At 40.4% G+C, this 10,775-nt stretch overlaps 1 protein-coding gene across 1 annotated transcript in view; it reads left to right on the top strand.

Moving 5' to 3' along the window:
- LOC134738377 (putative GED domain-containing protein DNM1P46) overlaps positions 1–10,775 on the top strand; it is an 85,944-nt gene that overhangs the window by 23,931 nt on the left and 51,238 nt on the right. The gene's annotated exons all lie outside the window — the stretch shown is intronic.

Here is a 10,775-nt window from a genome sequence, read left to right as displayed (position 1 = left end):
CTTTTTAATTTACTCAGAGGATTAAAAGAGTTAATAAAAAGTAAAAAATAAAAAGACTTGGTAAGCATACGCACAGAGGAAAAAAAAAGTAAAAATAAATAATTAAATAAAAAGACCAGTGCCTAGCACATAAAAGTTCATCAGGAATTAATTCTATAATATGAACTCAATTTTGCAAAACTTCAAAGTACATATAACTTTTAACTTACTAGGGTATACATACCAATAATAAATTTACAACGGTAGACATGTTTGCCTACTGGAAATACAACAAAGACTAAACAAGCAGATACTAAATCATTAAGCAGTTATGAGTTAGTATCTTTAATTTTCTTATACTTCTATATTTTCTATAGATCATCTTTGTAACAAGAAGAAAACAAACCAAATGAAAATGAAATGAATTCTCTCAGAAAGAATTAAGTCAAGACACGAAGAAGGCTGACAAAGTAATATAAAATATATCTTATGGTTTATGTAAAATTCTTAATAAAATACCTTCTTTCCTCCAAGCTGCACTCTGGCTTTGCCTTTGAGTCAGGTGGCTTTTCTTTGCATGATGACTGGTTCTGTCGAGTAGGCACTGCTTCAGCCCTACAGGAAGAACAAAACATCTCTGGAACACAGCAGCATTCCTGATTCCCACTTGAGAAGGCCTAACAAAATGGCATATGCCTCAACAGCAGCACATCAGTGTTAAAAAGTCTGGAGTCAAGGGGAAAAAGTAAAATTGGACCATTTCCAGAATCGCACAAAAAGCAACAAACTGATGTTCTAAGTGCCCAACGTGAGCAAATTAGAACCTTAAATAAAGGTCACTCTTAATGCCTATCCCAGCATAGATTCAGTACCAAGAACAGCGTCATTTTACTGGTTTACCTTTTTCATTCTTGAAAGTAGGAGCTATGAAAAAAAAAACACTAAAATTTCTCCAAGAGAACCTTCTACTTTCTATCTAACTTACATAATCAAAACACTCTATGGAGGTTGAAAATTGAGTATTATAAGAAAATAATCACCTGTTCTGTGAGAAGTTCAATACATAATGCTCCTCCACCCAATACATACCTTAAAAAGAAAAAAGGAAACATACAAAATTATCTCGAGAATTATTCCTGCTTAAACAATTTCTATGTGCCATTACTAAGAAAGTAGACACACAGTAAAGATGAGAAGAGAACATGCAAACATGAACATACTTGTTAGGGATATAGGACTATGGGTAATTTAAAAATTTTCATGGTATTACTCTCATGTAATTGCTCTGAAATTCTAGTCAGTTGTTTGAAATGGCTCTTAGAACAGAATACTTTGACATTTTTATGATGTCAAAAACTAAGAACTTAGCTCTAAATATTCCAAAGAATAGGGGCAGAAGAACCCCTTTCCTTAAATGGCATTTGAGTATTCTTTACAACTCAAACTTTCTCTCCCATCCTGTGATGGCCAAGAGTTTTTCCTCTGACAATGGCATTGACCTTACCCTATCCAAAATATGAACATCTGCATGGTTTCCTGGTTCAAATTGTTTTTATCCATTCTGTCGTGAGCATCAAATGGTTCAGACCAGGCAGCACCTCTCTGGGACTCCTCAAGTCCTTTCTAGATCTGAAAGACTATTCTCTGAACCAAAAACAACTTCTGGGGGTGTACCAAATCTCCCATTAGAAAATTATTTAGATCCATATGTTTTAACTTTTTAACTCTTTCTCAAACAAAATAATTTCATTTCTCCTTTACTGTTATTTTAAATTTCAAAATACACAGATAGTATGTCTAAAATAAAATCAAGGGAATGACAGTTGTAGAACACAAACTGTGGTAATTTTGAAAACACAAAAGCTAAGACCACTAATTAGGTCTATGTGGACACCAAGTCCACCACAACCTGTTCTGTCCTCCGGGGCTCTGCCCACACCTTTCCCTTGCCTGAGATTCCTTCTGCTTCCTACCCTTCCAAATGCTGTATTTCCCCTGGAAGACTTACCAAGACCACTCTAGCCTGCACATCTTCCATTCCAGCTAACCAAAGGCATCCTCGGGTTGACTAAACCAAATTATTTTGCAGAGAAGGCATCTAAAAACTTCTACTGTAGACTATTCACCTTAATAACTGTTATTGTGACATTATTCAATAATAAAATGAGGGAAAGAAGTCCTCTTCAATCCCTTATCCTGGAGAATCGAAGCAAGTGTCTTTCTCACTTGCTTTGCCCAAACCCTGGGACCTTTCAAAGTAGAAGTTTAATGGAAGGGAAAGAAAATCTAAAAGAAAAACTCTCCAAAAAATTAAACTTGGGCAAAGAATCATGGGATTAAAAATGTTTATTCTTTGTGTATTTGATTTCTGAAACATAGAAATCTATCACCCACTCCTTAAATCTGCCACCGGGCTAAGAGAGTGTTGTATGGAATATGCACTCACTGACTTAACAGAATTAGAACATCCAGGCACTCGGTGAGATTTTGCTTCCACAACCGCTCAAAATCTAGTCATTAGTTAATGAGTTAACACCACACCTGATCTTCAAATTTTGGAAATGCTGACGGTAGACAGGGACTTGTTTTGGGAAAGGAAGTACACAGTAGACATTGTTACCCATGATCCAACCACCACCACCTTTCCTTTAAAGTACCCCACTCTTCCTTTAAGGTTGCAGAGTCTCAGAAAGTGGGAAGAAAGGAAGTTTTTGCATTTTTGGGTCAAAACAAAGTACATTTGTGCAACCACATAATGCCCATGCAAAGGTTTGTTGAAATCTAAACCCAAGACAGAAGTAGTTCTAGCACCTCCACAAAAAGTAAGGTAGGTAAACTTTTCCTTAATGTACACTTTCAGCAGCATCAACACCTAAAAGTGGTTGACTTTACTACTGTACTAAATTAAATTACATTCATTTTGTCAACATGTGTTCCAAATTCATACTGATCTTTGTCTCCAAGGGGTTCCTGCTGAATATTGAGACAGTTGAAGATTACTAGGGGAAAAAATTCTTAATAATTGAAGTTAGGGTCATCTAAGGATAATATGCCACATATACAGACACAGCCATATTTTCAACTTTAAAAAAGTTCAGTTGTCCAAGTTGTACATCAAACACTCTCCTAAGCTTAGCATCTTCAGGCATTTGATTTATAATCTCTGTAAAGAAAAACCAGTCACAGAATGCCACATTTGGTATGATTCTATTTATATGAAATGCCCAGGATAGGCAAACCTACAGAGATAGAAATTAGATTAGAGGTTGCCAGGATCAACAGTGGGGAAGATGGGTACAGGGAGTGACGGCTAGTGGGTACAGGGTTTCTTTTTGGGGAGATGAAAATGTTCTGAAATTAGGGAGTGATAATGTCTGCAGAACTCTGAATATACTAAAAACCACTGAACTGTACACTTGAAGGGTGAGGCTTATTATATAAAAACTGTATCACAATAAAGCTCTTAGTTTAAAAAATGTTTGTCTATGTCAAGAAACAAAGAAATAGGGTCATAGCTAGAACATATGGGATATAAAATATGGGAACAAAACTGCTTAATAATCTATCTAGAATTACACAATGCTTAGTCTTTACCCTGACTAAAATCACGAGCTTTGTGTTTTATCGATATTTCACATTTTTTACTTCTTCTAAGTCAGCCAGTAATTCCTCCTTCTCACTTAATAGTTGACTACAAAGACCAAGCCATTTTGATTCTGCCGCCAATGAGCTTTCACATTTCTTTCCTCCTTCCATCCCCATGACTACCAAACCAATGTAGGTTCTCCTCACTTCACTCTAAGACGACAGTGTGGCCCTCAAACACTGTCACACTCTTCAAGGCTCTGTGAGGACAATGTGACTCATATTCTCTTCTGCTGTCACCAGATTTATTCTAAGACAGTTTCTTTACTGTTCCTCCCATTTCTCCACCAGTTACACAGAAAGATGACTATCCAGACATGGTGTCATGTGCCTGTGGTCCCAGCTACTCAGGAGGCTGAGGTGGCAGGAGCACTTGAGAATGTGAGATTCAGACTGCAGTGAGACATGATCATGCCACCGCACTCCAGCCTGGGCAACACAGTGAGATTGTCTCAATAAATAAATAAATAAATAAATAAATAAATAAATAAATAAATGTGGTCTATCCATGCAACAGAATATTATAAAATTATCAGCCTTAAAAAAGAAAGAAGCCCTGTCACATGCTACAATATAGATGAACCTTGAAAACATCATACTAATAGAAATCAGCCAGTCACACAAAGACAAATAGTGTATGATTTCTCTTACCTTAGGTTCGATATTAGTCAAACTCATAGAAACAGAAAATAGAACGGTTGTTTCCAGAAGCCAGGGGATAGAGAAATGGGGAGTTGTTGTATAGTGGCTATAGTTTCAGTTCTCCAAGAGAAGCAAGTTCTAGAAACTTGTTACTCAACAACATGTATATACTTAACACTACTGCACCGTATACATACACATGGTTAATATGGTAAATTTTATGTTGTGTGTTATTATCATAATGTTTTTAAAAGAAGGGGCTTGTGTTTCCCTTCGTTGTGATCACTCATTTTTCACTTCAGCATTTTGAACTTCAGATTTCCTGTAGCTGTTTTACTGAGCCCTGGAATTACCAGCTCAGAATGTCTCCACCACCTTGTAACCTTGTAGGCAGACACTTTTCAGCATCTTATTGGGCTCCGTGTGCTTGACGCTTAAAGTGACATGGGGACATGCCACTTGCTGAGAGGCAAAGAAAGGCAAAAGGTGATTGCTTTCCTGGCATCGATGAAGGCAGAGAGAAGGGATCTTGGAGGCACAGATGTTAAGCCATAAGCAATAACAAGAGTTGCCAAAAAGAGAACTAACCACTCTCCTGGTAACATTTGCAGGTGTTTTTCACAGGGCCAGTGGATTTCACAATGTGAGTGCTGTCCAGCACCAAAGGGAATGGCCAACAGGCATGGAGGAGCAGCCTGCAGCATCCAGCACCCAGGAGGATGGCCAGCACACATGGAGCAGCTTGCAGTGTCCAGCACCCAGTAGGATGGCCAGGAGGCATGGAGCAGCCTGCCTGTCCCAGGAAAGCAGGAGTCACCGGACACAACTGGACCCCAGTAGGCATGTACATTAGTTTCCTGTGGCTATTAGAGCAAATTACCAAAAAGTTGGTGAATCAAAACAGCAGAAATTTATCTTCTCACAGTTTTGGATATCAGAAGTCCAAAGTCAGTATCACTGGGCTGAAGTCTAGGTATCAGCAGAGCCAGTGCTCTCAGAGGCTGAGGGGAAAATCCATTCTCTGACTTTCCCAGCTTCTGGTGGCTGCTGGCATTCATTGGCTTGCAGCTGCACCACTCCTGGCTCTGCCTCCTTGGTCACAGGGCCTCCTTCTCTTCTGTCTGAAGTTAAATCTCCTTTATCTCCCTCTTATAAGGATATATGTGCCAGGATTTAATGCCCACAGAGACAATCCAGGATAATCTCTCCTCAAGATCCTTAACTTAATCATACCTGAAAATATGCTTTTTCCAAATGAGGTAACATTTACAGGTTCTAGGAATTAGGACTTAATTATTAGCTCCCACTTATAAGTGAGAACATGCAGTATTTGGTTTTCTGTCTCTGTGTTAGTTTCCTGAGGATTATGGCCTCCAACTGCATCCATGTTGCTGAAAAGGACATGGTTTTGTTCGTTTTTATAGCTTCATAGTATTCCATGTTGTATATGTCCCACATTTTCTTAAAAAGAGATTTATTATGGAAGCTGAAACACTCAGGAAAATTGGTGATTTAATTCTGTCCAAGTCAGAAGGCCTGAGAACCAGGAGAGCTGATGGTGTACATCCCAGTCCCAGGGCAGAAGATGAGATGTCCCAGCACAAGCAAAGAGGCAGAAAGAAAGGGGGCAAATTTCCCCTTCCTCCCTTTGTTCTACTCAAGCCCTCACCAGGTTGGACGATGTCCATCTCCATGGGGCCATCTATGTTACTGAATTCACTGACTCAAAAGCTAATGTCATCTGGAAACACTCACAAACACACCCAGAAACAATGTTTAATCTGAGCACCCTGTGGCCCAGTCAAGTTGGCACATAAAATTAACCCTCACAGTGTAATCCCAGGAGCGAGGCAGATCGCTTGAGCCTGGGAGTTCCAGACCCACCTGGGCAACATGGTGAAACCTGTTTTTTTGTTATTGTTTGTTTGTTTTTCAGATGGAGTTTCGCTCTTGTTGCCCAGGCTGGAGTAAATGACGGCTCACTACAACCTCCACCTCCCAGTTTTAAGTGATCTTCCCACCTCAGCCTCCCAAGTGGCTGGGATTGCAGGAGTGAGCCACCATGCCTGGCTGATTTTTTTTTTTTTTTTTGGTGGAGACAGGTTTCTCCATATTGGTCAGGCTGGTCTCAAACTCCCAACCTCAGGTTATCCACCCACCTCAGCCTCCCGGGGGTGCTGGGATTGCAGGCATGAGCCACCATGCCTGGCCCAATTTATTAATCAGAAAGGCATAGATCAGCCTGGCGTGGTGGCTCACCCTTGTGATCCTAGGACTTTGGACGGCCGAGCGCAGCAGATCACTTGAACCTAGGAGTTCCAGACCGGCCTGGGCAACATGGTGAACACGGTCTTTTTTTTTTTTTTGAGTGGAGTTTCACTCTTGTTTTCCAGGCTGCAGTGCAGTGGCACGGTCTCGACTCACTGCGGCCTCCACCTCCCAGGTTTAGGTGGTTCTCCTGCCTCAGCCTCCTGAGTGGCTGGGATTGCAGGCATGAGCCACCATGCCAGCTAATTTTGGTTTTATTTTTTTTGGTACAGACGGGGTTTCTCCGTGTTGGTCGGGCTGATCTCGAGCTCCTGATCTTGGGTGATCCACCTGCCTCGACCTCCCTGGGTGCTGGGATTGCAGGCGTGAGCCACCATGCCCGGCTTTTTTTTTTTTTTCTTTGGTAGAGACTGAGTTTCTCTCTGTTAGTCAGGCTGGTCTCGAACTCCGGACCTCAGGTGATCCGCCCGCCTCGCCTCCTGGGGTGCTGGGATTGCAGGCGTGAGCCACCACACCCGGTCCAATTTATTAATCACAAAGGAATAGATTGGCCTGGTGTAGTGCCTGCCCCTTGTGATCCCAGGACTTTGGACGGCTGAGAGTGGCAGATCGCTCCAGCCTAGGAGTTCCAGATCGCCTGGGCAACATGGTGAAACTGGTCTGTGTTTTGAGATGGAGTTTCACTCTTGTTGTCCAGGCTGGAGTGCAATGGTGTGATCTCGCTCACCGCAACCTCCGCCTCCTGGGTTTAGGTGATTCTCCTGCCTAGGCCTCCCTAGTAGCTGGGATTACAGGCATGAGCCACCATGTCCAGCTAATTTTTTTTTTTTTTTTTCAGTAGAGATGGTGTTTCTTCAGGTTGGTCAGGCTGGTCTCCCACCTCGGGTGATCCGCCCGCCTCTGCCTTCCAAAGTGCTGGGATTGCAGGGGTGAGCCACTGCGCCCGGCGGAAACCCAGAAGGGAAAAACAAAACAAAGCCCACAAAGATTAGCCGGGGGTGGTGGGCCGTGCAGGTAGTCCCAGCTACTCTGAAGGCTGATATGGGAGGATTGCTTCAACCCAGGCGTCTAGGTGGCAGTGAGCTATGATGGCGCTGCTGCCCTCCAGACTGGGTGACAGAGAGGGACTCTGTGGAAGGAAAAGGGAAAGGAAAAAAAAAAAGAAAAAGAATGTAAATAAAATTGCTAACTCAAGGGACAGCTTGACAGTGTATTATTGAGATAAATAGAGGCAAAGGTTAGCAGACACCAGTGTTCACTTAGTGGGAACTGCAGGTGTTCCCCCCATAGGAGGCTGCTACTTTCCCACAAGAAATCCATTACTGACTACCGATAAAAGAATACATTGTAGGTTTCTTACAATATACAAATAGCTAAACTTTATATAGCCACGACCATATTCTAGCACTGCTCTAAGCCATTTCCTCCTCTGAAATACCTACTATTGTTACCTCCATTGTTGAGAAAACAGATGCCCAGGTTGCTGTGGAAGGGCCAGGGAAACTGACTATGGAATTGACTTGTTGCAAGTTTTGGACTTAAAGGTTCTTCCTGCTCTGCTCCTTACATTGCCACATTTTAGTTAAGGTACCTCGTACAATACTGGCCCTTTCTGTATTTGGAGGGACTTCTCTTGCAAATTGAAGTTTTTTCTTGTGCTAAGCATTTGGTCATAAGATTATCTGTGTTTTACATCAGTTTAAGTACCTCTTTAGACATTGTTCAGTTAGGAATGTAAATAGGAGCTAACGTGTGTAAAAGGAAAGAACATCTGCTTACAACCATTTTTGTTTCATAATACAAATATAAATCAATATGTTATTGGAAATGCAGGCTGGGAGGGGAGGGAAAATATGCAGAGAGAAAATCCCCATCTCTGCTTGGAGTTCAGCACTGGGTCTCTTTTTCCTTTCCACCTTCCTTGTCAAGGCTGCCCCACAGTGACAGAAGCACACAGGGCTGCCTTTTAGTGACACCTGCTGGGACCGACCTGGCAGAACGAATTGCAGATTTGCATGTTTCATGGCTGCCTCTGCTAGCCTGAGCCAGCAGCCCACTCCAATTCATGCTGAGCTTGGACAGCTCAGGTTTGAAAAATTACCCCTTCCCTTGGAGCAACCGCTTGCCAGCCTCCTCATCATTCCTAAAGGAGAATGACCTACATGCCAGCATGACAGATATCCAGAAATTTATAGAAGCTTCAGTGTGAGCCTAAATCCTTAACACAGGCTCAAACTGCCAACACCGAATGAACAGAGAGGTTTTGCAGTAAAGCAGGAAGTCATTAAAATAATGAATTACCCGGCTAGCTTTTGAGCTCCTTTCCCACCAATTTAAGGGAAAGTTTTATTGTCTTTACAATGTACACTTTCATAAATTTTGCATAAATTTATTATTCACATCTTAATATAGGTAACTCCTTTGTGTTTTATCACTGAGCAAATTATATGTAGCAAAACAATCCTATATTTTGGTGAACTCATAGCTTAGAAAATACTAAAGACTCATTGTAAACTGAGGACAGCATTAAGCAAATTATATTTACCTTTGTGACTGCAAAACTTAACGATTCAATGCTTTTCCCATGAAATTTATCTTTCAATACTGATAGCTTTTTAAACAAAAAATATGAATTAAATATCGATTAAAACTTTATCATTGTTTTTAGAAACTGTGACTTCACTAGTTATGAACAGACTTGAGACATATAGTTTTTAAATTTGGAAATTCTTTATAGTTTCATTTACTTTTCCAGGAAGGGAGTGAGATATTTTTTGCCACTTTTGCCTGGTTTTTGTTTGTTTTTTGATGATAAACAAAACTTAATGGAGCCCCAAATCTCCTAACTCAGTCCTCCTTTGGCAATATGCCTTTTTCTGATTTCTAGATATTACTTGATATTTGTAAGACACTAATTTTATTATTTAAAAATTTATAAAAGTACTAAAATGTAAGAAGCAAATTAAATTTGAAACCTTAGTATTAATACCATCATCCAAAGTCATCAATAATATTTTGGCATATATTATTTTAAAATGCATTTTAGCATAGTTTAGTTATATTTGTTATATCTGTGTCAATAAACTGTTTTCCTATGTCATTACTTTTATGGATATAATTTTTAACGTGTGACTAATACTAAATCTTATGTACTTGCTATACGGTTGACCTTGTGAGACATTTAGATTTTCAACTGTTTAGTACTTTAATAACCAGTTTTTATTCTAATATCTTATTATTAGAATATTACTATAGTATTGTTTTTATTGTAGCAATAACTTGTTTTTAGAATAAATATCCTATTTCTCATTTAACTTGATTGGATCTGTGCATGGACAATTATGTTGGGAACATAGAATGTAACTGGCCCTGTTTCAACCCCTTAGACGTGGCCTTCAGTTCAGGGAAGGAAGGAGTTCTCTACTGGGCTGATAAAGCAGAACTCAGAAACATTGTTTTCTTCCTTACCTGGTGTTTTACAACACCAGAAGATGTAGGTGTGACTCGTAAAGGCAAGAGCATGTATATTATGCAAAAGCAGCCTGAAATATTTTATTCACAGATAGTCGATGCTTGACTCCCTGCTAATCTGAAATACGTTGTGGGGAGGGGCCAGGGAAATCAAAACAAAATTTCAGAAGTAGAATGAGCTATTTGGTGTATGTCTCCAAGGCCAATAAATAATAACAAGAAGGAAAAATAAATTTCTTTGCTAACAACAAGAAGGAGAAATAAATTTTTTTGCTCTAAAACATTTTCTGATTATCTCCATGACACTGGAGGGAAGGACTAACAAAAAAAAAAAAAGAAAAAGAAAAAGAAAAGAAAAGAAAAAAAAAAAGCTGGGGCACGGTGGCTCATGCCTGTAATCCCAGCACTTTGGGAGGCCGAGGCGGATGGATCATGAGGTCAGGAGATCGAGACCATCCTGGCTAACATGGTGAAACCCCAGCTCTACTAAAAATACAAAAAATTAGCCACAGGTGCCTGTAGTCCCAGCTACTTGGGAGGCTGAGGCAGGAGAATGGCATGAACCCGGGAGGCAGAGCTTGCAGTGAGCTGAGATGGCACCACTGCACTCCAGCCTGGGCCACAGAGCAAGACTCCATGTAAAAAAAAAAAAAAAAAAAAAAAAAAAAATTAACCATCACAGAGGGGCAGAGAAAAACCTTCTGAAGGAAAGAAGTCATTGATTTATTTCCATCATGGCACAAGCTCCTTAATTCTGTAACTTGTCCAGA

The sequence above is a fragment of the Pongo pygmaeus genome, chromosome 16 (genome assembly GCF_028885625.2).
Source record: "Pongo pygmaeus isolate AG05252 chromosome 16, NHGRI_mPonPyg2-v2.0_pri, whole genome shotgun sequence".
NCBI classification, from domain to species: domain Eukaryota; kingdom Metazoa; phylum Chordata; class Mammalia; order Primates; family Hominidae; genus Pongo; species Pongo pygmaeus.
Note: the sequence above shows the minus strand (reverse complement) of the source record. Positions and strands in the feature narration are given on the sequence as shown.